Source organism: Miniopterus schreibersii (assembly GCF_964146895.1).
Source record: "Miniopterus schreibersii genome assembly, chromosome: 10".
In the NCBI taxonomy this organism is placed as follows: domain Eukaryota; kingdom Metazoa; phylum Chordata; class Mammalia; order Chiroptera; family Miniopteridae; genus Miniopterus; species Miniopterus schreibersii.
Window position 1 is genome coordinate 60,709,773 of NC_138110.1, and position 26,809 is coordinate 60,736,581.

The window sequence follows — 26,809 nt, forward strand, 5'->3', positions numbered from 1 at the left end:
AGGAACTGAAATCAATTGCCAATGCCAACATCAACTTGCCATCCAGGTAAACTTCCCCCAAATTCTAACCCATAGGAATTACGTCAGACAATATTTGTTGCTTAAAAAGGAAAAACTAGGTGGTTCTTTCACGTCTTGTACCCAGATTATATATCCTAAATACCATATCCCACTAAAAGGAAGCAGGGGTCTTTAGAAAAATAGTTGACTCCAGGTATGGAGCAAGAAATGTACAAAACTTATATCAGAAAGCAATAAAGCTATCAAAGACTTCTAGATTTGTGTCCAAAGGACTTAGGAGCCAACCTGAAGAGGCTCCCACTAACTAAAATGAGATCATTTGAGCATCAAGAAAAAATAACTACAGTGAATTTAAACACAGCAAAATGTTTAAATTCATGAGTTCATAATGGTACTTATTAAAAAACTAATTGATCCCTTTTTGAAAGATACTAGAGAACCAATTCATTATTCTGAAACTAGTGGATCAAGCATTTTACCTGTCTTCCTATATAAATTGTACCTCTAGATAGTTGGTAAAAACGGAACTTCATTAAAATAATCCAACTACAGTCTGCTGCTTATTGTGTTGGTAAATAAAGTATTATTGGAATAGGACTATGCCTATTTCTTTACATATTGTCTATCTATAGCTGCTTTCCCATGACAACAGCAGAATTGGGACAGAGATCATGTAGATCACAAAGCCAAAAATGTTTACTACCTGGTCCTTTACAAAAAATTATGTTGAACTCTGACTTACAGCAATAGAGCAGCTTTAGTAAGACTCAAACACCTACTGTGGGTCAGGCATTATGCCAAATGTTGAAAGTGAGCAAAAATATAGTCTCAGTAAAAAAAAAAAAAAAATTAATAATAAAATAAAAAATAAATTTTTTGAAAAATTAAAAAAAAAGCGAAGAAAAAAAAAAGCCCAGCCAGTGTGGCTTAGCAGTTGAGCGTAGACCTAGAATGCAGGAGATCACGGTTCGATTCCCAGTCAGGGCACATGCGCAGGTTGCAGGCTCGATCCCCGGTCGGGGAAGTGCAGGAGGCAGCCGATCAATAACTCTCTCATCGTTGATGTTTCTATCTCTCTCTCTCTCCCTCTCCCTCCCTCTCTCTAAAATCAATAGATATATTTAAATATACACATATATATAGTCTCTGCCCACAGAGATCTTGCAGTCTATTGGAGAGAAAACTAATAGAATCATCATACAAATAAATGTAGAGTAAATCCTCACTTAATAAGGTTGACAGGTTCTTTGAACTGTGACTAAGTGATGAAAAACTAAACCAATTTTACCACAGACTAATTGATATAAACAAGAGTTAAGTTCTTACACATCTCATCAACATTATAATAAAGTCATGTTTTTTGAGGACCTGCTGTATAATAAACAATAAGTGCTATAAAAGAAAAAAACACAAGGAAAGGATGGACCTCATATCAGGGTGTAGAGGGCGGGTTAGTGGGGTGGGGGTGTTACATGGGGTACTCTCTGATGAAGTAAAACTTAAAAGATGAGAAGTGAATTACATTTTTTTTTGGTTTTGTTTTTAAAGAGATGAGTATTTTAAGTATTTCAGGCAGCGGGAACAGAATGTATGGGAAGAAGGATGACTAGTATGAAGAACTGGAAGGTCAGCATGACTAGACAGCATTAAACCTATAGAAGGGAGATTAAGTCGAGTCACAGTCAAGGGGACAGACCACACGGCACTGCTGGGGGTAGTAGGTGGATAACAGGCCAATTTGTCGCAGCTTCTCCATGTCAAATAATCTTGCCAACTTCAAGGAAAAAGGCTGCCTTACTTACCTTCTTGGGTTCCACAGGTTTCACAACAAATGTTTAAAGTTTGAAATATACAGCTAACTAGAAAATGGAGTATCTTCCTTTTTAGGTAGTTTACAACACACATTTAAGGAGGCACTGATTTTCTCTTATAATTCAACAGAAAGAGTTTGGAATAACTGTTCTGATTCAGCTACTGAAGTGAATTATCTAAATCACTGACCTTCTCATATGTCAAAGTCAGAGGACAGGACTAGGTGGTATGTAATGTACCCTAGAGCTTTCCTTTTTTTGTTTAAACTTTATTTGTCTTGCTTAAACTGATCCTCAGTGTAGTAATAACATTATTAAATTAAATAACCTGAAAATAAAAAAGGAGTCCTAACTTTCCAATTCACATGACAACATACAGACTCCTTTTTTCTTAAGGACTTCATAATTTGCTGATTTTAAAAACACACTTAACATTACAAAGCTTGGGTGAATTTTGTGACAACTTTAAAAAAACAGAGAAGCAATCAAGTTCACAAGTGATCTTGAAAACAAAACTGAAAAACAGTTCTCTTGATGTTTGAGTCACCAGCCCTATGGGATACAAGTCAGATTGCAGCAGCTGTGGATCATCATTTAAAATCAAGAATTCAATTTAATTGTGATAGCAGATTTTTTTAAAGTTGAAGGATCAGAAGCACAGAAAATATATGAAGCAGAAATTACCATTTGCTGGAATACACCAACACATAACCCTATATTCTGAAGCATGAGGAATGTTATCCAGTTAGTCTACTCAAATCAGACTATTGACCGATTTTCTTCACTGTGGACAACTGGGTCAAATAAGCTCTTCCCCTACACACCTGAAAAACAATTCATCTTTCAGGAACTTATCTCAAGGGTCTTCCCTTTGGGAGAGATGATACCTGAAGCAAGCAGGGTTGATAATAACCCCTCCTACTGCTATCCAGGTAGCTCGATAGTACATAATACTACACTGGTACTTAAGATTTTCAGTTATTTGTTGACCTGAGTCTCCATTACTATTCTCTGAGGGCAGGGGATATGTCTTGATCAACATACTCAATTCTGACTTGTTGGATAAATAAAGTATCCTATTTGTTTAAAAAATAAACTGAACAGGATCAAACCACAGAACATTAGCTTTAGAATCTAATCTAACCCCTTCATTTAATTAAAATAGAGCAGGGGAGGATATGGTCTGAAAAGTTTAATTAAATTCTTATTAAATATAACACATTCAAATAAAATTATCTTCTCTTCAAGAAATCTTATGGAAGAGCTACTAGTTTTTTGAAATGGCAAAAACTTTTAATAATTTCTAGAGAACTTTGCTAATAACTACTAAAAACTACTAGCCCAGAGTTGGTTTTCCTGAACACTGTGACTATTTTCTACCCCTGTCTGTCACACATAAGATATTTATCCTAGGAACATATACCTATGTGCAAAGACAATGCAGAGTATTACATTTGTCAAGTTATTAGGATCTACAGCTCTTACTATCTTTATGTGAATTATAAAACTGGATGTCCAAATTCTTGTAAGGTTCTAAGTCAGCTATTTATTGCCCAACTGGAGTGACTCAGCTGGGGTTGCTGGTTCGATTCCTGGTCAGAGCACATATCCAGGTTGTGGGTTCAATCCCTGGTTATGGGAGGCAACCGATCGATGTTTCTCTCTCATATACACGCTTCTCTCCCTCCCTCCCTCCCTCCCTCCCTCCCTCTCTCTCTCTCTCTCTCTTTCTCTCTTTCTTTCTCTCTTTCTTTCTTTCTTTCTTTCTTTCTTTCTTTCTTTCTTTCTTTCTCTTTCTTCTTTCTTTCTCTTTCTCTCTTTCTCTCTCTCTCTCTCTCTCTCTCCTCTCTCTCTCTCTCCCTCTCTCTCTCTCTCTCTTTCTCAAACCAATCAAATTTTTTTTTTAAATTATAAGTGCACAATTCATTGTTTAGTAAATTTATAGAGTTGTTACAACCATCACTACAATTCCATTTTAGAACATTTCCATCACCCCAAAAAAATCTCTTCTGTTGCTTTACAGGAAATCCCATTTAAAACCACAGTCCCAGGCAATCACTTATCTGCTCACTCTGTCCCTATAAATTAACCGTTCCTAGACATTTTAGATAAATGGAATTATGTAACATGTTGTCTTTTGTGTCTGACATTTTTAACTTAGTATGTTTCTGAGGTTAATCCATGTTGTAGCATGGATCAGTATTCATTTCTCTTTTTTAATCCTCACCCCAAGATATGTTTTTCATTGATTCTAAAGAGAGGGGAAGCGCCCGGCTGGTGTGGCCCAGTGGTTGAGCATCACTATGATCCAGGAGAACTCAGTTCGATACCGGGTCAGTGCACATGTGAGCGTTGCGGGCTCGATCCCCAGTGGGGGGCATGTAGGAGGCAGCCGATCAATGGGTTTCTCTCATCATCGATGTTTCCACCTCTCCCTCTCCCTTCCTCTCTCTGAAATCAATAAAAATGTATTTTAAAAAAATAAAGAGAGGGGAAGGGAGAGGGAGAGAGGGAAAGAGAGCGCGCGAGAGGAACATCAATCAGTTGCCTCCAGTAAACACCTCTACGAGGATCGAACCCACAACCTGGGTATGTGCCCTGACCGGGAATCGAACCTGTGACCATTAGGTGGCAAGGGACGAAGCTCTAACCAAGTGAACCACACTGGCCAGGGCAGTATTTGTTCCTTTTTATTGCCAAATAGAAACAATAGGTGAACATACCACATACCAGCTGATGGAGATTTGGATTTTTTCTATTTGTAGTTACTGAATAACACTGCTGGGAACAATATAGTATAAGTTTAAAATGGTCATTTTTAACAGTCTTGCCCATTTTTATCTGCTTCTGGAGGAGAAAATTTGCCAAGCTCCTTAAGTTCTACCCTAGCCAAGTTTTTTTAAGTGACGATTTCTCTTATTTTGAGATTATGCTCTTATCAGTAGTTTGTCTGATTTTAATGTCTTGTTTAGAAAAGATTATAAAAACATACACCAGTATGTTCTTCTAGTACTATCAGTTTCATTTTTTTAGTTCATTCTTAAGTTCAAATAGAATTTATTTTGATATATATGGAAATTTTGAGGTTGAAAAGCCTAAAACATGAGTTTTATTAAGATACATAAACCTGTTGCCACCCTGGCCAGGTAAGTTGGTTGGAGCATTGTCCTACATACCAAAAGGTTGCAGGTCTGATTCCTAGGTTTCGGGTTCGATCCCCGGTCAGGGCGAGTACCAGAGGCAACTGATTGAAGTTTCTCTTTCTCCCTCTTAAAAAAAAAAAATAGATACATAAACCTATTGCTGAAGCCTGCCTATTAGCCAAAGGAAACTAAGTCCAAAGACCACAGAAGTACTAATTAAGAGACCAAAGCTCTGAGTTCTCAAGGTAAAAGTGAACCTACAGGTGAAGATTAAAACTCACAAAAGGCCTAGCACTGACACAACAACCAGAACACAGAGATGCTTTCCTTATAAATTTCCCATTTTACATATTGGGATTATTTCTTCTTTTTTACTCTTCAGAAAAGTGTTTCTGGTTTATAACAAAAGTTAGCAGAAAAATATTCACCTCAGAGAGATTTTTAAAACTAGATTTGTTGGAATGTCTCCATTCAAAAAGTAAACGTGCCTATACAGATTTTTATATTACATCTAAGTTAAATTTTCGCCAAGCAATCTTTTTACTTCCTGTCTCTTGACAGAGTAACATACATGAGAAATAAGAAAAATTAAATCATTCAGTATTTCAAGCACACAACATCTCTTGGAAACACAAAATATTAAGGTTAAAAGTTTCTACTTTGATAAAGTAACCATAGAACCTACTGGAACCTGCTGGAAACCCTATACATTATTCAGTTCATTCCAATTATCTCTGTGCATTTTCATAGAAAAATTTACTTTTACCACATTCCCTTAAAATTCTCTTCAAGCCTAATATTTCACATTTTAAACAGAGAAGCAATGAAAACTTAATTTTCTTTGCTATTATGAGGTAAACTTTTCACAGCAAAGAAATACATCCAAACAGACTATGATGAGCTAAAGTAATTTTTCAGGGTAAACAAATGGAAATTCAAATTTCACATAAACTGAAAATGTCTTTCCTTTAGTTTTTATGGTATGCCCACTAAGGCAAGGTTTTATAACCTTCGCTATCTATCCTAATTTTTTTAAATTGATTTTAGAGAGAGGAAGTGGGGGGGGAGGAGAGGGAGAGGGAGAGGGAGAGAGAGAGAGATGTGAAAGAGAATCGTCCATTGGTTGCCTCCCGCAGGCACCAGGACAGGGAATCAAACCTGCAACCTAGGTATGTGCCCTGACTGGTAATTGAACCCATCACCTTTTGATGTACGGGATGACACCCAACAAACTGAGCCACATGGGCCAGGGCTATCCTAATTTTTAAAAATATAAATGCCATCTCAGAAGTGTTTATTATGAAAGCATCACAAATATTCAGGAAAAAGAAAAGAAAAAGTGTGTCAGTCACAAATAGACAAGATATATTAGCAGTCCCATTAAAGTTTCATGTACAAGTAACTATCTCTTTCCTCAGCTAAACAATTTAAGGGGCAGAAAATTCAGTCTTATAATTTACTTCCCAAATATTATTAAGTTGTAGGCTTGCACAGAAGACACAGGCCTTGTAGGACATGTCACAAAACAGCCTCCTACGGCAGTGCTTTCATTATTCAAATCGGCACATGGCAGATTATGTTAACAGATTTATTTATTGACTAAGTCTAATCATATTTCCTCAGTTGGCATCAATATGATATCTACTATTTATGTTTGCTTCAACACTGGATATTTGTTCAAAAGTCTTCCATATTTGATTTCTACCATAGAACTTGATGTTTAAATAAAATTTAGGATTGTTTAATGGTAGACTGCAAAAGGATAAAGAAATAAAGAACCCTAATGAGAGCTAAAATTGTTCGGTTTGTGAATCCCACCTATTAGCCAAAAAACTTGCTTTTTATTGCAAGGAAATAGAACATTTTGTAATTAAGTGTTCCACGGCCATGAATTAAGATCCAAGGTAACCTAACAGTATTTTTCAAAAATTTGTCATGTTGTCACTTTTTCTGGCACATGGCTCTTCTATTTTAATGTTTTATAGTTCTCAAGTGATTAAAAGCACAACTCAAGATAGCATTCTTTTTAAGAAATAGTGTTTTCTAAAGTTTAAATGCCTATTATTTCACAAATATTTTGATTTCCACATATCTAAACCAAATGAAAATATGGATAATTTCATTAGGAAAATGCAAACTATAAACTGTAAACTTCATGAAATCAGGGACGATATGTCTACCTTGCTTTCTATTTTATTCATTTATTCATTCATTCGACCAATATTTACTGAGCATCTACCACATGCCTGACAATGTTCTAGGCAATGGAGACATATCAATAATTAAAACAGACAAAAATCCCTGTCCTCTTTGGAACTTACTTTCTAGCAAGAGGAGACAGATAATAAACAAAATAAGTAACTAAAATATACAGTACGTTAGAAGGTGATAAGCTGGTAAAGGCGGATGAGGAAGGCAGGATGCAATTTTAAATGGTTGGCCCCACTGAGAAGGTAAATGAAGAAATGAGCCATAGAACAGGTGGAGAAAAAGCAGTCTAAGTAAAGGTCCTGATGGGGACTGTAGTATTCAATAAACTGTAAGATCAGTGTGGCTGGAACTGGGAAAGTAGTAGAATGAGTTCAGAATTCAGTAGTAGAATATGCGTAGCAGAATATAAGGGGCAGGGGGTGTTTTAGATCACAGAAAACTTGAAGGTCATTGAAAAAAACTTTGGTTTCGAGTAAAGTGAGAGTCATTAACAGCATTCTATGCAGTAAATTTATAAGACCTGTCTAAATTGACCACTCTGGCTGCTTGTGTTCAAAACAGATGGTCAGGCAATAATGGAAGTAGGGAAAACAACTGGGATGCAACTCCAGTAAGCCAGGTCAGAGGTGTTGGTGGTTTGGACCAGAATGGGAACAGTGAAATTAAGATGCTATTCAGCCCTCCTAGGCGTGGCTCAGCGGTTGAGCGTCGACCTAGGATCCAGGTGATCAGGGTTCGATTCCCAGTCAGGGCACATGCCCGGGTTGTGTGCAGGAGGCAGCCGATCAATGACTCTCTCATCATTGATGTTTCTCTCTCTCTCTCCCTCCCTGTCCTTTCCTCTCTCTGAAATCAATAAAGATATATTTAAAAAAAAAAAAAAAAAAGATGCTATTGAGATTCTGTATATATTCTAAAGGTGCAACAAACAGGATCTCCTGCCTGATTAGATGTGGATAACGGGGAAAAAAGATCAAGGATCCAATGTTGTTGGTTAAAGACTAGAGCTGGAGAAGACTGAAGACATGATTTGAGGGTAAAGATCAGAAGTTCAGATTTAGACATTTTTCAGTTTGAGATATCCATTAGGTACCCAAGTGGAGATGTAAGGTAGGCAACTGGACAAACCGACTTAGAGTTCAGGGAAGAGTTAATGGGCTGCATTTATAAATCTGGGAGTTGTTAATATATAGACAGTATCCAAAGCCATGAGATTCCATGAGTTCACCAAGGGAATGAGTATAGATAGATAAAGACAAGAGATTGAAGTACTGAACATTGGGCACTGTGAGCCCAATGTTGAAGAGATCAGGAAGAAAACAAGGGACCATCAAAGGAAACTGATATGTACAGCCAGCCAGTGAGACAGGAGGAAAAACAACAGTGTGGCGGCGCCCTAGAAACCACACAAAGAAAGTATTTCAAGAAGAGTAATCAATTGGGTCAACTGCTTTAAGTAAGGTGAGAACCAAGAATTACTACTGGATAGCCTCACCCCCAAGGAGGGTGAGACAGGTGCTCATCACAATAAATATGTGCTTGCCCTGGCCAGTGTTGCTCAGTGATTAGAGCATTGGTCCGCACACGGAAGGGTCATGGGTTCAATTCCTGTTGAAGGGTACATATGTAGGTTGCAGGTTTGATCCCGGGCCCCAGTCGGGGTGTGTGTGGGAGATATCAATGTGTGTCTCTCACATAGATGTCTCTCTCTCTCTCAGTCCCTCCCTTCCCTCCCACTCTCTCTAAAAGTCAATGGAAGAAACATCCTCAGGTGAAGATCAACAAACATTAAAGATAATAAATAAGTGTTCAATGAATATACAAACCAAAATATTATAACTAACCATGATTTCAAATTCTCTTTAATACTTCTGAAAATGCACTGTTGAAAAATGCATCAAACATACTAATCAAAGATCAACTTTGTCAAATTCACAATTCTTTTGCAAAAATATTTTGGTTTTGAACTTTCAGATTATCACAGTTAAAACTGGAAATTGGCAGTGCTTTGACATATGGCTACCATAACACTAGCTGTCTTGTACCTGGTAAGAATGGAAATCTCCAAATGCTGTATAAAGTAGAAAGAGCAGTGATCAGAAAACACTTAGTACCTCCTCTGTTACACACTTTTTCCTTTCTGAGCCTCCTTTTTTTTTAACCTATAAAATAAATCATTATGTTCTCCCCTCTAACAAATGTCCTATTCTTCTGATCAAACTCCAAAACACCTAGGTTCAGCTCCTGTTATCTTCTCCTTGAAGATTTCCCAGGTTCTCCAGTCCCTGTTCATCTCCCCCTTCTCTGAACTCCAATAATCATTTACTTTCACTATGTAACAGACTATTCATTTGGCCCTATATCAATACTGCCTTAAGTGTTCTCTTAGCTTTTTATGTGTTTGTCTTCAGGCACCCATACTGCACCAGAAAATCTTAAGTATATACTTGTTTTGTTTTCCCCTACAATATATAACAATGTATCAATAGGAATAAATGACTTAATGGAACAAATTAAGAATTAGTAAGAAAAATCTCTTCTGTTCTTCCAAAGACTAAAAGTACAGCTTTCTATAAGACAGCCATGCTATATAATTTTATTTTAAAAAGATATAAAGGATTAAAGAGAAAACTCAAGCGCATGTATGAACACAAATAAAATTTTTGCATAGGATAATTAAGAAACTAATCAGAAACTAAAAGAAATGAAGTCAAAGGGCACCCTAAACTGAGGGTGCAAATAGCTCAGATAACAGGAAAATCTATAGAAGACTAGGTAGAACAAAATAAATCTAGATCTTTAAGATCATTTCTCCTAGAGATGATTACGGCTTTTGACTGACCACTGATTTAGTTAATCAACAACAGATCATAACTATGTTCTCTGAAGAGCAAAGTACTGGGCTAGATGCTATAAATCACATGGGCCCCTAGCCCATCTGGCTAAAATCTCCTGAGGAGCTTGTTTAATGCACTTTCTCAATCCCACATCAGACCCGTGAATCAGAATGGGGACAGAGGTTCTGGGAGTCAAAGCTTTAAGAAGTTCTTCAGATGATTCTTCTATACACTAAAATTTAAGAAAATCACACACTAAGAGATGCAAAAATAATTAAGACAGCCCGGCCAGGAGTAGCTCAACGGTTGAGCATCGATGTAGGATCCAGGAGATCGAGGTTCAATTCCTGGTCAGGGCACATGCCAGGGTTGCGGACTCGATCCCCAATGACTCTCTCATCATTGATGTTTCTGTCTGTCTCTCTCTCCCTCTCCCTTCCTCTCTCTGAAATCAATAAAGATATATTAAAAAAAAAAAAAACCTTTAAAAAAATAATTAAGACAAAGTCCCTGCCTCCAATATGACTATTATTAATATAGTAAGAAATAAATGTACACATATCACAATATAATAATGAGATATAAAGTAAAAAGCACCAAAAATGACAGGAACATCTCTTCCAGGTAGGCAAAAACATAAACAAACAAAAAACAAGACAGGATTTGTGGAGAACATAGGTACGTTTTGAGTGCAGCTGAGTTGGGAGAAATGCACCCATAACTGAGAGAAATGGAAAGAACTAAGACAAGGAAAAAACTGGTTTCATATAGGGAACATATCCAAATGGCAGGGCATCAGCCTAGGCTAGAATGTAGAGTCCATACTGTCTACCACAGTCAAGCTACTGCCTGAGCAACAGGAAGAAGCAGGGACTCACCCTCAGTCATAGGAAGAACACCTAGACCTAAGGAAACTGAGCCCTGCTTCTCTTCCTTCCTTGCTCAGCTTTGTGAATCATCAATTTCAAGTTCCTTCCATGTATCCACAATATAATGTAAAAATGATGATCAGCCAATCTCCAGCCAATGGAGATGTGGATTTCCACCCCCATTCCACACCAAAATCATAAGTGTATAACCTTGGCCTAAGCTGCTTCTAATTACTCACTTGACCTCTCAACAACCACATGACTCTGCCACCTTTAGTGTCCTCAGTGCTGGACTTCATTCCTGACTTTAACCCATCAGCTAAATTCAAAATATTAGCCATGAAAGAGATCTAATCAAAGTTCTTCATGGTACCATGGAGAAGGCTAGGTGTCAGTTGGTGACTTGGTTCCTGCACCCAGATCTCCCAGACACCAGCAATTTACCCTTTCCAGTATCCCTCAATGCATATTGAAATCTAGCTCTCAGCAATGTTCAAACTGCTTTATTGACTTATTAGAGACAAAGGCAATAAGCTAATACGTCCTATTTGCACAACTCTTAGAGATTACTTTCTACATTATATTCTATGTGAACAGCACCCCCTAGAGCACAACTCCAGAATACAATGTGTACAGATCAGGGCAGTTAGATGTTTCAACAAGCATCCTGGATGCCAAGATTTTATTACCATACTTTATTTGCGAAGTACTAAGGAAAAGTCTAACAGCTTAGAATGATTACTGTGTATATTTAACATAACAAATAAAAGTAACCTGTATATCATCTTCTGTATTTGAAGCCGCTTATTTTATAATATTAAATAGCTCAATAAATCTTTTCCTAATAAGCAGTCTTACCACAGAATTTTTTTTAAAAATAGGTTTTTATTGATTTCAGAGGAAGGTAGAGGGAGAGAGAGAGAAACATCGATGAGAGAAACATGGATCCGCTGCCTCCTGCACACCCCCTACTAGGTATTGAGCCAGCAACCAGGGCATGTGCCCTGACTGGGAATCAAACCAGTGACCTCCTGGTGCATGGGATGTCGTTCAACCAACTAAGCCACATCAGCCGGGCACCACAGAACTTTTTAATGGAACCTGAAAAGTCTGAAGCTGTTTTTCAAATAGTATGCTGTAAGGGAAGTTTCTCAATGCATACTGACTTCAGATTACTGTTTTTAAACTGTACCCCTTAAAGTACTAACTAGTCTATTTCAGCTGAAACAATGTGATTTTCAAAAAATATATGCCTTTATTGATTTTCAAGAGAAAGGAAGAAAGAGGGAGAGAAACATCAATGTGAAAGAGAACCAATGATCAGTTGCCTCCCATACACACTCTGACCCAGGGACTGAACCTGCAACCTGGGCATGTGCCCTGACGGAGAATTAAACCAATGACCTTTAGATGCATGGGACAATGCTCAACCAACTAAGCCACACCAGCCAGGGCAACAATGTGATTTTTAATAACGTTTATGAAGTGGCACAGTGAGAAGAAATGGTTTAGTTAACCCAAACTTCCATCCTGTTGCGTGAATGACCCTATGTGATGGTCAAAATCAAAATTAAAAAAGAAAAGTTAATTACTATTCTTTTAAAGCTAACTTTTAATGAGAAAATATTCCTACCATTTCCATTATATTATATAAAATTCAACCTATTTTCCCCCTGAAACTTTAATCTCATCCCCTCCAAAACCCAAACTTTACAAAGCATTTTGTTGCTTCTAAATTAACTATAGAACCAATTAATTATTTTAGAAACTATGATATGCCTGTGCCAGGCATTTTGAGGAATACAAAGATGTTCAAAACGTCCCAGTCCTTAATTTAGTAAGATGGCAACTCAACAGGGATGTAAAGAATGGAGGAAAATGAGTAACTGAAGTAGACTTCATTGACCCTGAAACATGAGGAAAAATTTAAAGGACCTGAAAAATGAAGTGCGTATCCTGAGATGGGATAACATGATAAACAACAGTACAGAAACAGGATAAGAAAGCAAGCATTTATTCACTCACTCAGTGCTCACAGTAGTGTCAGACTAAATATTTACTGACTATCCACATTGTGTTCCAGGCACACAGCCAGGATTACTATGTTCTTTCTTTTAATCTTCAAAAACATATTGTGAGGACCTTCTCATGTTAGTGTTTTCCTACAGATGATCACACAGTAAGTACCCAGGGGTTAGGACCTTATTAAAGATTACATGGATCTTAAGTGGCAAAGTGGGAATTCAAACCATATTCTCAATCTCAATGCTAATGCTCACCCCCATGTATTGTCTTAGGTGGGGACTAGACTAGAATAAGTTGGATGGGTGAACACAAGTCAATTATTAGCAGGAAGGGAGAGATTCCAATGTGGAGGAATAAATACGTTAGGACTTCATGTAAGTGATACCTGGGAACCACAATATGCTTTAACAGAATGAAATCAGTGTTTTCTGAAGACATATTTTCATTGCCACAAGCAAGATAGATGTGGAGAAGAGTATTAGAGAGATTAAGTAGCGATTTTTTAAAAAGATATGATAATGGCTAGGACCAAGATGATAACAAGAGGGAATGGAAGAGGCTCTGAGGCAGTGACAACAGAGACGATATTGGCATTAAGTAAATAAGTAAAACAACTGATAATTAGAAAGAAGTAAAGCTATCTACAGATGGTGTAGACAACTCAATGGAATCCACAAAACGCTATTAAAATAAGTGAATTTATTAGGAAAGTTGCTTATATACATTATTTGGTCAATTACATGTTGATTTCTTCTTTGTAGTTGGCTACTTTTATCAGGTTGAGTTTCTGTCCGCTCATCCTGTTTATAGCTGCATCTACAAGATACTATGCTACTTTAGTAAGACATATCATTTAAAACTGTCCAGGCCTTGAGACCTCTGTCCTACCCAAAAGAAACCTGTAGAAGTGATTGATATGTTCACTATCTTAATTGCAGTGATGGTTTCTTGATTGTGGTGATTGTGGATATGGTTTCATATCCATGTGAAAACTTAAACTGTATACTTTAAATATATACAGTTTATTGTGTGTCTATGATACCTGAATTTCTCAAAAAGTGATAGAACAAAACAAAGTATATGCAAGGGAAAAGTGATAACGGTTTAAGAAGAGTCAGGCCCAGCCAGGCGTGGCTCAGCTTTTGAGCATCGACCTACGATCCAGGAGATTACGGTTCGATTCCCGGTCAGGGCACATGCCCAGGTTGCGGACTCCATCCTCAGTTGTGGGCATGCAGGAGGCAGCCGATCAATGACTCTCTCATCACTGATGTTTCTCTCTCTCTCCCCCTCTCCCTTCCTCTCTCTGAAGTCAATAAAAATATACTTAAAAAAAAAGAAGAAAGAGTAAGAAGCACTGTTTGATCAGGAATGGGTGAGTAGATCTGAGGATTCCATGCAGTTTGAAACAGCTGAATATAAGACAGAGAACCAAACCAAATATCATCCATAGGCAGTAAGAAACATGGGTCTGAAACACAAGAATAATTCCTTGAGAAACAGCAGATGATGGAGCGCAAGGCAGAGGAAGGTGCCAAGTTAGCTCAATACTTCATTAATCTACAACATTATTTATGGTGCATTCCCCTTGGCCTGTCTGCTTTTTAAACTGCGAAAGACTGCTCTCCTGGCTTATTTCACTGATAAATACATCTGAAACAAGAGATGCAGACAAAGCCCACATCCTCTCACAGGTCGAGTCCAGACAATTGAACTTGGCTCAACTTGCTTTGAAATGGTATTTCTCAAAAGAATCTAACACACCTTGCAGAATTCATCTTGATAATGAGCATTCAAGGAGACACACAGTTTAGCAGAAAATATCTGAACCTGGTATTTATATTTCTAAATTGCTTGAAGAAAGGAAGAAAAGCTAGTTTAAAATTTATCTTGTGTTATAAATGTAACAAAAATATCACGTTCTAAGTAGAGAGCTCAGTGAGAAGAGCTAATATAGCTTACATTGCTATCTGAATAGGGTATCCAGTCCTTACCTCCTTGCTGCATCCCCCCCCCCCCCCCCCGGGGCAGTAAACACAAATGCCACCTTCTCACCAAAGCTTTTCTAAGTCTCCTCTTCACTATGCTCCCTTTATAGAATAACTATACTTGCACAACAGCACTTAGTTCCTTAAGCTATTAGAGGTTAAGTACAGATCTATTCATCACAAATCCTAAACAGTGTTCTGTACACACCAGGTGCTGAAACGGGAAAAAGAGGAGTTTGATAGCATTAGGCCAGAAGTGACAAGATCTAGAGAGGCCTAGAAACCAAAGCCAAGATTCACCAGATTGTTTCCCTTCTTTAAGTGTGGTAACTACAGCTGACTGGGGCTCAGGAGAAAAGTATATAAGGGGTTCACTACATTATTCTGTCAACTTTGTGTATGTTCAAAATTCTCCCAATAAATTGTTTAAAAATAATAAAGGGAAGGTGAAGATATGCTCAAATCGTTTTTGCTCTTACTTTCCTACCTTTGAACTTTTCTTTCCTTTTTCCTTTAACCTTGATCTTTGCCAGCCTCCCCTCTTTGTTGTCAACAGGTCCACTGGGTCATTAGCCATTTAACAAATGGTGGTTTGAAGGATAAAAGACAGACCCTTTGCACAGGCAGTGGAATTCCAAATGCTAGACTCTTGGCTCCACAATGTCTGATTCAGAAGAACTGCTGGGAGCTATTAGTTCAGCTCGCCCACCCAGGCATATGAAGACTCCTTCCTTTTACACCACTCCCATATGCTCTCATTTATGCCTACAGTTTTGTGCTTGTGTGCTTTCGTTTAGCACAGGAACAGATCAGACCCAGCGTGACCACAGAAGTTATTGGGAGGGTCCAAGGATAAGGAATCCAGAATGAAGCAGTTTCAATTTGGAATTGTAACAGATGAGAATTTTTTTCTAGTGAGGCAACAATCCAACAAAAAATGTATTTTCAGAATTCCCAGACACAAAATGAGGGTATACATGAAGATATACAATAACAGTATATGAGATGCATTCTGGCCTAAATGAAAGCATTTGCCATCTTATAAGCATATCTTGTGCTTTCCCACCTCTGAGTCTTTGTTAACATTCTCCCCGATACCCAGAAATGTGGGTCATATCTGAATCTCTATTTTCATTTAAAAAGGTTGGTTTTTTTTGATACAAAGAAACTGGGAGTAATCTTATGCCTAGTTTTTCTTAACTCACAAAGAGAACAAAATAAACGGGAAAGAGATAGGTAGATCTCCTACAGTAATGAAACTAGAATTGAAAGAGGAACTGAAGGTTATTAAAACAAAAACAAAAATATGAATGTGAAAGAAATGTTACAGTGTGGAAATAACTGGGCCATAGGCAGTACAAACTCCCAGTGGGGAGAGGAAAAGGTTCAAACTTCTTCAAACAAGTCAACTGGTGGCACCATTAGCCTCAGGACTTGGTATTGGATAGAACAGACTGATTAAGTTGGTTCTTGGGCAGATAGCCTTGATTCTAGCTCAAAAGAGTAGACATCTTAAGGAAGGTTATATGCACAACTCTGGCAAAAAGGCGTAGAGCATATGGCTTATAATTCATATCCCTGATTCTACACACAAGAATAGGGAACAGAAATAACTGACATTTGAGTCAAAGGTTGATAACAAAGGTCTTATCTGGGATCCTCTGAGCCAAAGAAAAGGGGAAAACAGCTAACCAAAGAAATCAAGCCAATCAAAAAGTCTGTATTTCAGTGGTGATCTGTTCTTTTTTAGATCACTTTGAAAGCTATCCTTCAAGGCTTGGTTCAGATGGCATTTTCCACATGCAACCTTTACTGATCATCTCCTTTATTCCACTCATGTGTCCTCATCTTAATCTGTCTCATTCAGTTGAGTGCACAGGCCATACACCTCTGACAAGGTATCAAGTTTCTTAAGACCTGGGAAACTTATGTAGAATTCGTAGCTCTTTGCGTTCCATGAAAAATACGCTAATTTTTTTTTTCTTTGTTTTTTGAAATTTGGACAAATCACAACATACAGAACTCAGTGGAATAAAATTTAAATAATCAGAAACAAACACTTAATATAAAACATATACAAATTAAATGGTATATAATAATTGTATCTAGGAGATCAAGGAGACCAATACTTTTAATAAGGTTCCTAGAATTAGCAAACCTTATCAAATATACATAAAGAGAGCTAGTTCAACATGGTCCCACAAGTCTTGTAAAGCAGCTGAGGATTTGAACAAAAATCTTACTGTCAAATGATCCTATTAAATTAGGAAACACTAGAATGCTCACACACTTACATAATGACAGGTATAGAGATCTGCTTAGACCATCATTCAAATGGAAACCTGCACTCGCTGGAGTACGTGGCTTCGTGGCCCAACTCTTACCCTAAATACTGCAAAGCAAACCAGGTATGTAAGATGCGGAAGTAGAACTTTCAAGGCCTCCAATCATGAAAAAAACAGACTGGGATAAATTCCTCTCAAAGTGGTATTCAGAGAACAGTCCTCCTCACATGGAAATATGGCTTAAGACATATACTTCCTTTTATTACAATCAATTTTAAAGTTTTACTTGGCCTTAATGAAAAGAAGTAGGAGTACCCACAATAATTTATCAGCATCCTATAATAAGCTAATTTATAATTCTGAAATTGGGTTTTTGACAACTTAAAGCTTATAGTTTTGCCACAAAATAGACTTATTCAAACAGATGTTTTGGTTCTAGTAAAAAGCTATATTCTGGCCAGGCAGGCGAGGCTCAGCAGTTGAGTGTCAACCTACGATCCAGGAGATCTCAGTTCAATTCCTGGTCAGGGCACATGTCCAGGTTGCGGGCTCGATCCCCAGTAGGAAGTGTGCAGGAGACAGCTGATCAATGACTCTCTCATCACTGACATCTCTGTCTCTCTCCCTCTCCCTTCTTCTCTCTGAAATCAATAAAGATATATTAAAAAAAAAAAAGTGTGCTATATTCTCAGCAAAGAATAGAGATTTCTCCAAAGAAGATATGCAAATGGCGGAGCACAAGAAAAGATGCTCAGCATTATCAGTCACTGCACTGGTAGCGCTTCCCACCCACTAGGTAGTTATAATAAAAAATACAGATAATAACAAGTATTGGGGAGGATGTGGAGAAACTGGAGCCCTCGTATACTGCTGTTGGGAATGTAAAATGGTCAGCCACTCTTCCAAAGTGATCTAGCAGAATTACCATATAATTCAGCAATTCCACTCCTAGGTATATACCCAAGAGAACTGAAAACATATGTCCATATAAAAACTTGTACAGAAATGTTTATAGCAGTATTCATAATAGCCAGGAATTTTAAACAAGTCAAATATCCATCAACTGATAAATGTTTAAGTAAAATGTGGTACAGCAGAATCTCATTATTCACAGTAGTTATGTTTCATCAAGTTGCCACAAACACTGAAATTAGCAAAGACTGAACCATTGTTCCTAGGGGAAATACAGGGTTAGGTTCTTTCGAACGTCTAGTCACCATATTTTATGTGTTTCTGTTTAAAAGACACCTTATTTAATATATAGTTGACTTACTAACATTGAACTCATGGCCAATAGCACTATAACCCACGTCTGAAGTAAGTGTGGATCCAGAAGGACAGGGGTCTTACACTTCTTGTGATTTTAGACTCCCCTTTTCCCCCTCTCAACCCTAATAGTGATTTAACACTGGTTTTGAGACAGAGACTTTGTTCAGCTATCCCTCTATAATAGATACCATCAACAATGCTATTAAGCCCAAACCAAGGCTATTTTCTAAATATTAACTGGCAGACTTAATTCAGCAAAGCCAGACTTACATTTAAATTTTCTTCAAGCATTTTCTAGTAACAAAGATCTAAAGAAGCCACCAAAAGGAGAATATTGTGTGTAGTTATCTTATTTTTCTTCTCATGTTTATATCCTCTTATGCTATATCCTGAGCCATGAAGTATAAGTACTTTGGGATGTAACTAGGGGAGATTCAAATCATAAATTCCTCCTCTAAAATCTTCACACCTGACTTTCCAGGATGCACGTTTTCCTATGTAGACCAGTTTTCTCTCAGTTTCTTGAGTTATGTCAAAACTATGTGTTCCTCTTTCTCCATATATTTTTACTTGTTAGTGTATTTCTTGAGCTGTTTTTATATTATTTTTTTCCTTTCTGTGAAATTTTTTTTAAAAAAACTTAGAATCGCCAAGTTGTAAAGATGTATGTTTTTACCTGACAATTATACCACAGGTAGACAGACTGTCCAGTTAAGCTGAGAAGAGTGAATTGATACCTTGTATTTGTTTTTAAAATTAAATTAATCCTGGATAAGAAATAAAATTAAGTGTGTAATTAAACATTTGAATAAGGAAAAAATGCTTAAAAATAAATTTGCAACAAAATTATTTTGAAATTATTTAAAAATAAGATGCTTGCAAGTTTGTAGCATGCCCATCTAGCCAAGTTCCAGAAGAAAATGAGAACAAAGGAATGAAATGTTACACATCACTCAAGAACCCACAGTCTGAAAACCCCTTAGTTATTCCAAAGCCAGAGCCATATACTGTAGATGGTTCCTTAAGCAAAAGAAGTGAGGAACCACTTCTCTGTTCAAACCCTCAGATTCTAGATTCCAGCACCTTTTTCAAGGATCCACAAGTCACGATAATATGAAAAGGGGAATAAAAGAAGGAACTTCAAAAAGTCATCTAAAGGTCACCTAGTCTATCTAGGTTCCATGCCCTTCTTTCCTACCCAACCAAGAATTCAGCCCACATGACTCATGGCAGGACAGTTTTAATTTTCTTAATAAAATATCTTACTTGAGGTTTATCAGGAAACATTCCAATTTTTATTAAATGCCAACTATGTGCCAGGCACTGAGTTACACATAGTTCTCTGAATCAAAAAATATAAATACATGTACATATTTTGGTGGCCTTAAAACTGAAGGCTGCTCAACCAATCTGAGATAAGTGATAACTGTTTAAAAAAAAAAAAAAAAAGTCTAGGGAAATAAATTAGCTCTTAAACCAGAAGATTCTCCAAAAATCAACTCCCATGTAAAAGCAGTAAATCTCTCCATACCTCCAATCTCCCACTATTTTCCAATCCCTCAGCTTGCTTTCTTTTTCTTTAAAGTATTTATCTCCACCTGGGGTTTCAGTATATATTTGTTTGCCTGTTATTGGCTGTCTCCTCACTAAACTGTGGGAGACAGGAACTCGTTTTGATTACTGCTCTATCTCCAGCACCTAAAACTGTACCTGGCACCTAGGAGATACTCCATAAATATTTGTTAAATGAATACATTATATTCATGAATGAAGCCAAATACTCAGGTGTTTTTCTCTGGCTTCCCTGGAAAACATCCTTCATAGACCTTCACTTTAACCTTGCACATAAGAGGCAGAAAAACATGCACTATGCTTCTTTCATTTTCTTTAAAACTTAATTTTTTAACTGATTTTTGGAGAGAGGAAAGGAGGGGGGGAGAGAGAGAGAAACATTGATAGCTTGCCTCCCGCACACATCTTTGACAGGGGATTGAACTCACAACCTGAATATGTGCCCTTGTCGGGGAATAGAACTTGCCACTCTTCCGAGTATTCCAACTAACTGAGCCACACCAGCCAGGGCTTCTTTAAAATTCTTAACCCATTATTGCTCAAAGTCTCCTAAAGGACAATGTAACTAATTCATTTTAGAGTTCAAGGCCAGGGTGAGCTGGTATTGGTGTCTTTGCTTGGAAAACGAAAAACTGCATATACATATGCCCGGCCAGGCGTGGCTCAGCAGTTGAGTGTAGACCTAGGATCCAGGCGATGGGGGTTCGATTCCCAGTCAGGGCACATGCCCGGGTTGAGGGCTCGATCCCCAGTCAGGGGCGTGCAGGAAGTAGCCCATCAATGACTCTCTCATCACTGATGTTTCTCTCTCTCTCTCCCTTCCTCTCTGAAATCAACAAAGATATATTTATTTAAAAAAAACACAACTGCATATATAACCCATAGTTTTCAAAGTGGTTCCTACTGTCTTCCCTGCTTAGAACCTCATGAGCTTCATATTTAATTACTGTGTTTTTGCTCAGGCTGATATAATTTCCCTTTATCATCTCACTCTACTACTTAATCCTTCTCAAGAAAGGTGTAAATATTCAAAAAATATAATCTTCTCTCATCCAGGTAAGAATTCCATTTTTTAAAAATGCTCTTGGAAAGTAAGAATTAATCATCTTAATTCATTGTAAAGAATATGGTTTAACCCCATATACAGCTCAAATTTTATCATACATATGAATCACCTGGAGAAATCTTATTAAAATGCAAATTCAGAGCTAGAGCCTGCATTTTATTTTATTTTTTTTAATCCTCACCCGAGGATATTTTTTCCACTGCTTTTCAGCGAGTAGAAGGCGGAGAGAGAGGAACCTTGATGTGAGACATCAATTGGTTGCCTCCTGCAAGAGATCTGACTAGGAGCAGGGATCAAGCCTGAAACCAAGGTACGTGCCCTTGGCCAGAACCAAACCCAGCACCCTTCAGTCTGCAGGAAGATGCTCTAACCAAACTAGTTAGGGCCAGAGCGTGCATTTTAAACAAGCTCCTAGGTGACACAGATGTGGCTGGTCCTTAGAATATCCAATGTGTATCTACTTGCCTCATGGCTAAGGTAAATTTGATGCTGCCTGCTCCTGCTTGACTAGTTCTAAGGGGACTAAGGTATACATCTAGCCAACTTCTGCAAAACAGCTCTTAAAGGCTCATCAATCCTCTAGGCTTTCTCTTCAACAGCTTCTTGAACTTTTCAACTGGAGTTTCTTTTTCTTAATCATATTTGGGGATCTTCTTCGAACCCTATCAAATGCTGTCCACATGTACCTCTTAAACTAAGGTGCACAAACATGAAGCTAAACCTTAAGTATGATTGGGCAAACTCCTAGCTCCTTCACCCAGCCCAGAATTATGATGACTGTTTCTGAAACAATACTGTAACACAGGCTCATTTTTAGTTGGTATTCCCAGATGAGCTGAAATTATGTACATAGCTGGTTGATCACTATAATAAATTAGCCCACTCACTTTGCTATTTCTTTGTAAAATATCACTGGATTTGATCCACTTTTTCAGAATTAAAGTTACTTTGAATTTTAACCCAATTCTCCAAGGAACCAGGCCCTGATATATGAGGAAATATTTTTCTCTAGGTCTTAGTTTTTCCATCTGTGAAATTGGGATGCGAGTCAAGAATTGCACTCTAATCTCTCCTTCTGGGAATCTATGACTTACAGTCTATATTTCCCTTCTATTCTTCAGTGCATGTAATCTAGATTTTATTTTACTCCCCATTTCACCTAATGAAAGGCCTTTTTTACTTATTTCCCATCTCTCACGAGAAGAACCTGCCATAAACGATATACACATATTACTATACATATTATCCTTACAAGGAAGTCTCTCAGAAGTTAATATAATGAGCTAGAAATATCCTCAAATAACTAAAAACAAAAATAAAAACAAAAATTAAGAAACCCTTAAGTTATCTTTCTCAGTGCCAACCCAATAAAACACAAGCAGCCAAATATACATCTTTTTTGTTCACTTTTCTTGTTGTTATTGTCAACACCTGTGCACAGGTAAAAGTAGTGTTCGGTGTATATGACTGGAGAGAACTATAGTGAGGAAAACCAATCAATTAGCTCTCCTAAGCTTTATCAGCTGTGTTTTCCTGAAGACAAAGAATCTGTCCACCTGCTTCCACAGGTGGTACAGCTGCAGTTAAAGCAAAACACCTGGTTTGTGTACATCCATTCCAAGAAGCTTGCTAAAACAATGCTAGCTACAGATCAGGCAAGCCCAAGTCAGCATTTTCATCTTTTTGCCCAGATTAAAAATCAACGTCATTTTAAACTATTGGATGCTAAAATATGCCTTTCATCCCCAATACAACGTTAAAGAAATTACAATAATAATGTCAAGTAATTGTTACCGCCCTGGCTGGGTGGCTCAGTTGGTTGGAGCATTGTCCCATACATCAAAAGGTTACAGGTTTGATCTCCAGTTGGGTGGGTACAGGGGGTAACTGATCCATCAATACTACCCTCTGACATCTATGTTTCTGTTTCTCTCTCTCTCTCTCTCTCTCCTCCCCCCCCCTCATAAATAAATAAATAATCAATAAAAAAACATATCCCTGGATAAGGATTAAAAAAAAAGAAAATTGTTATAAACAATGAGAATCCTAGGTTACAAACATGACTGTCATTAACTACTTCCTAAATTACTTAATTTAGACCACTTATAGGAAGATAAGAATGGTCTTATTATTGCCCAGCAGTCAGTGCTTCATATTAAGAACGATAATATCAATACCAGTAAATGTGCTGAATGAATGATTAATCATAAATAAAACAGCATGTGAGAAATAAGAATTTCTTCCTAGTTTTATACCTAAGAAATTTTACAACTGAGAAATTTTTTTATTCTCCCCATGGAAACTTAACCTCTGCTTAAATCCTCAGAGGACTTTTCTCCCCATTAAGGAAGATTCATCAACACTGGTAAAGAAAAACACTGATTATTTCCTGAGCAAATAAACAAAAACACTCATGAAGTGATAAATTATTTTATGCCATAGTCCATGAGTTAGTTTGAATGTTGAAGTCATACTTTTGAGGATATTTTGATGGCTTAGGGAGAAAAGGGTGTGAAATACTGGAAATTAAGGATAACTCAGGAACATAGTAAACTACAGATATGAGAGCCTGCTTACCAAAAGACAACATAGCACTATCTAATATATATGTATATATATAAAATACAAAACAAAGATCTATTCCTTGAGTGAAAATTAAAATCAAACATCAGCCCCTCCTCCTCCCTACCTCAGTCAGCATTAACTAATCTCTCCCTAATACATTCTCAGACATCTCCATTTATCACTCTGACCAGTGTCCTGTATCAAAATAGTTTTTCCTCCTTGTAACTCTTCCTCCAATTAGACTTAGATTATCTTTGTCTCAGATGGTTTAAAGACCCTAAGGCAGTGTTTCTCAAATTAGTCTTTAGGCTATCTAGAAAATAATTACTTAGGAAGCTTGATGAAAAAGTAGGTTCCTGGGCCCTGTCCCAATCTCCAGAATTTAAATCTCTGGGAGGTGAAATCCCAGACATTGCATTTTTTAAAAAAATGTTTTTACTGATTTCAGAGAGAGGAAGGGGGAGGGAGAGAGAGAGATAGAAACGTCATGATGAAAGAATTGTCGATCAGCTGCCTGCCACACGCGCCCTACTGGGGATCGAGCTGGCAACTCAGGCATGTGCCTAACTGGGAATGGAACTGTGACCTTCAGGTTCATGGATCGACGCTCAACCACAGAGTCACACCAGCCAGTCCCAGACACTGCATTTAACAAGCTTTCCAGATGCTTCGGATGCACACTGAAGTATACACTGAATGTAGTTATTTTTCACTCCTTAACCATTATTTTAATATCTGCCTACACTTGCCAGTTACTTGACGTTAATTCACCTTCATTACTCTGGAATTCTGAGACACACACAAATTCACTTCCTGTTTGGTCTGTTCTGTCTCATACCTACTTCATTATCTCCCCAATATGAATTCCTAGTCCACTGTCCTCCAGAGCAGGTTTTGTGTAAATGTTGAACTTATCCCACAATAGCAGTTCAATTCCTTTTTCCTTCTGAGAAAAATATTAACAGCATGGGTATTTGATGAGAGCATCATTTAAAGTTAGATTAAAAGCAAAATGCATTATCTGTCATACATATTAATTTACAATGGTGGAAATAATCACCAAAATATCTGGAGAGTTTGATCCACCTGAAGCTTTTCTTCCTCTATGTCAATAGCAGAAAATACCTATTTTCATTTCCAGAACAGTTCAGTCTAGTTACAGGTTCATTAATTCCTTTTTCTACTATCAGACAAATGGAGAAACATCATCTCCTACAACCACAGGTAATAGGTGCATCGCTTGTTCCAAAATGGATGACCTTGCATTTTCTGAGAAAGGAAAAAGGACTTGAATAGTGCTTGGCAGCTTCATGAAACAGTCAATCATATAGCTTCCTTTTTTTACGGAGCATTTGGAAAGGTCTCTGAAATGAAAGGTGTGATCATTTTTAAAGGCCTCTCACTACTAACATCGAACAAATCAATACTGAATGTTGCTGTCGTTCATAAAATCTGTTCCAAGGTACTTAAAACAACAGAAGAGATAAATGTCTTTGCTCTTGTTTAAAGCAAAGATCTGACAGAACAGTTTTGTGGACTTCCCATCTGACTGGAAATTATAAAGACTGCACAAAATTATGTACAGTACGATTCTGTTTATGAAAAACACTATACATTTGTGTATTACAGGTAAATGTAAAGGTATCCAAAAGTCTGGAAACACCCAAACTTTCAGTGATGACGTAAAAGGGAATTTTTACTTTTTACTCTATTTGCTGCAGTTTTTATAAAAATGTTTTGCATTAACTTTTGTAAAAGCTATTTTTCGATAATTATAGTGTCAAAGCAGAGTACGCTACAATAAATTAAGTTCATTCAGCATACCTGAGAAATAGAACATGGCAGTGCTGTGGAGTTAGGACCTGGGTTCAGAGCTTGTCTCTATTACGAACCAGACAGACATGTCCTGCATGAGTCAATTCTTCACCCATGCAGCCTGTCTCCTCAACTGTAAAGTGAAGACAGTAATAGTATTCAATTCACAGGCTGTTATGAGCAGTGAATAAAATAATTTATGTGAAATCCCCATGTAAACTATTATTTTTCAAATTACGTATTATAAGATATACTTTAAAATACGTGAAACACGACATAAAGCTTTCTTCAGCTTCCTAAGATCATTACAGCAATGATAATTTTACACAGAATAACAGTAATAAAAACAACTAGAATAAATTTATACAAAGCCCAGTAAATTTCAGTCACAAATCAAAGTACCCAGGAACTTTCTCAATAAACAAATTCCTGATATTTTACTTCCTTGTCAAATAGGTCTCACAAAAATAGAAAAGTCTGCACAATCTAAATTCTAAATAATGAGCTTTACAAGTGTTCAAACGATGAAGAGACTTTATCTGTTCCCTCTACATCACTCCAATGGCCATGTTAGGTTCAACCTCTATTTTCATTCACCATGTCATTTATACAGGGTAGGGCAAAGTAGGTTTATAGTTGTGAGTACACAAAACAGTTTATTCTTGTGTTGTTATTTACTTTATTATTTTCCATACAAACAACTGTAAACCAATTTTTTCCACTCTGTATACCCTACTGCCTACTTGACATCTCTAGTTGGATATGTAATAGACACCTCATAGTCCCATATCAAATTCCTGGTTCCCAACCCTAGCCCAAATCTACACGGGGCCCCTAATCCTCTCCCCAGTCTTTCTCAAATCAGTAAATTAGCAACTTAAGCCAATAAACTTGGAGTCATCCTTGACACACAACCCCCATATCCAATCCACTTGGGCAAATCCTACCAGCTCTATCTTCAAAATAGCCTGACTCCATCTATTTCTCCTTACTTCCACCATTAACATTCTGATCTAAACCATCAACCTCCCTCTCTTGACCCACAGCAATAATTTCTTAATTCACCTACTTCCACCTTTGTCCCACTAGAGTGTTTTCTCCAAGAGCAGAATCATCTCTTTAAAAGGTAAGGGAGATAATGTCACTCTGCTCAAAACCCTCCAATGGCTTCCCACATCATTTAGGAAACCCCAAATCCTCTCCTTGACTCTTACGGTCCTGTTTGTTTTGGCCCCTCCTTCCCACTCCTATATCAGCTTCTACCACTACCACCCTTGCTCAGTGTGCTCCAGATACACTCGCCTCCTTGCTATTTTGTGAACATATCAAGCA

At 37.4% G+C, this 26,809-nt stretch overlaps 1 protein-coding gene across 5 annotated transcripts in view; it reads right to left on the reverse strand.

Moving 5' to 3' along the window:
- CBFA2T2 (CBFA2/RUNX1 partner transcriptional co-repressor 2) overlaps nucleotides 1-26,809 on the reverse strand; it is a 117,197-nt gene that overhangs the window by 77,842 nt on the left and 12,546 nt on the right. For 2 of the 5 annotated variants that reach the window (XM_081148445.1, XM_081148447.1), the window contains exon 2: nucleotides 5,009-5,101. The exons of 2 other annotated variants lie outside the window; for them this stretch is intronic. The gene's annotated coding sequence lies outside the window, so the exon portion shown is untranslated. Of the gene's footprint in view, nucleotides 1-5,008; nucleotides 5,102-17,685; nucleotides 17,717-26,809 lie in introns of those variants that run through there. One more of the 5 variants, XM_081148446.1, reaches the window with a different exon arrangement.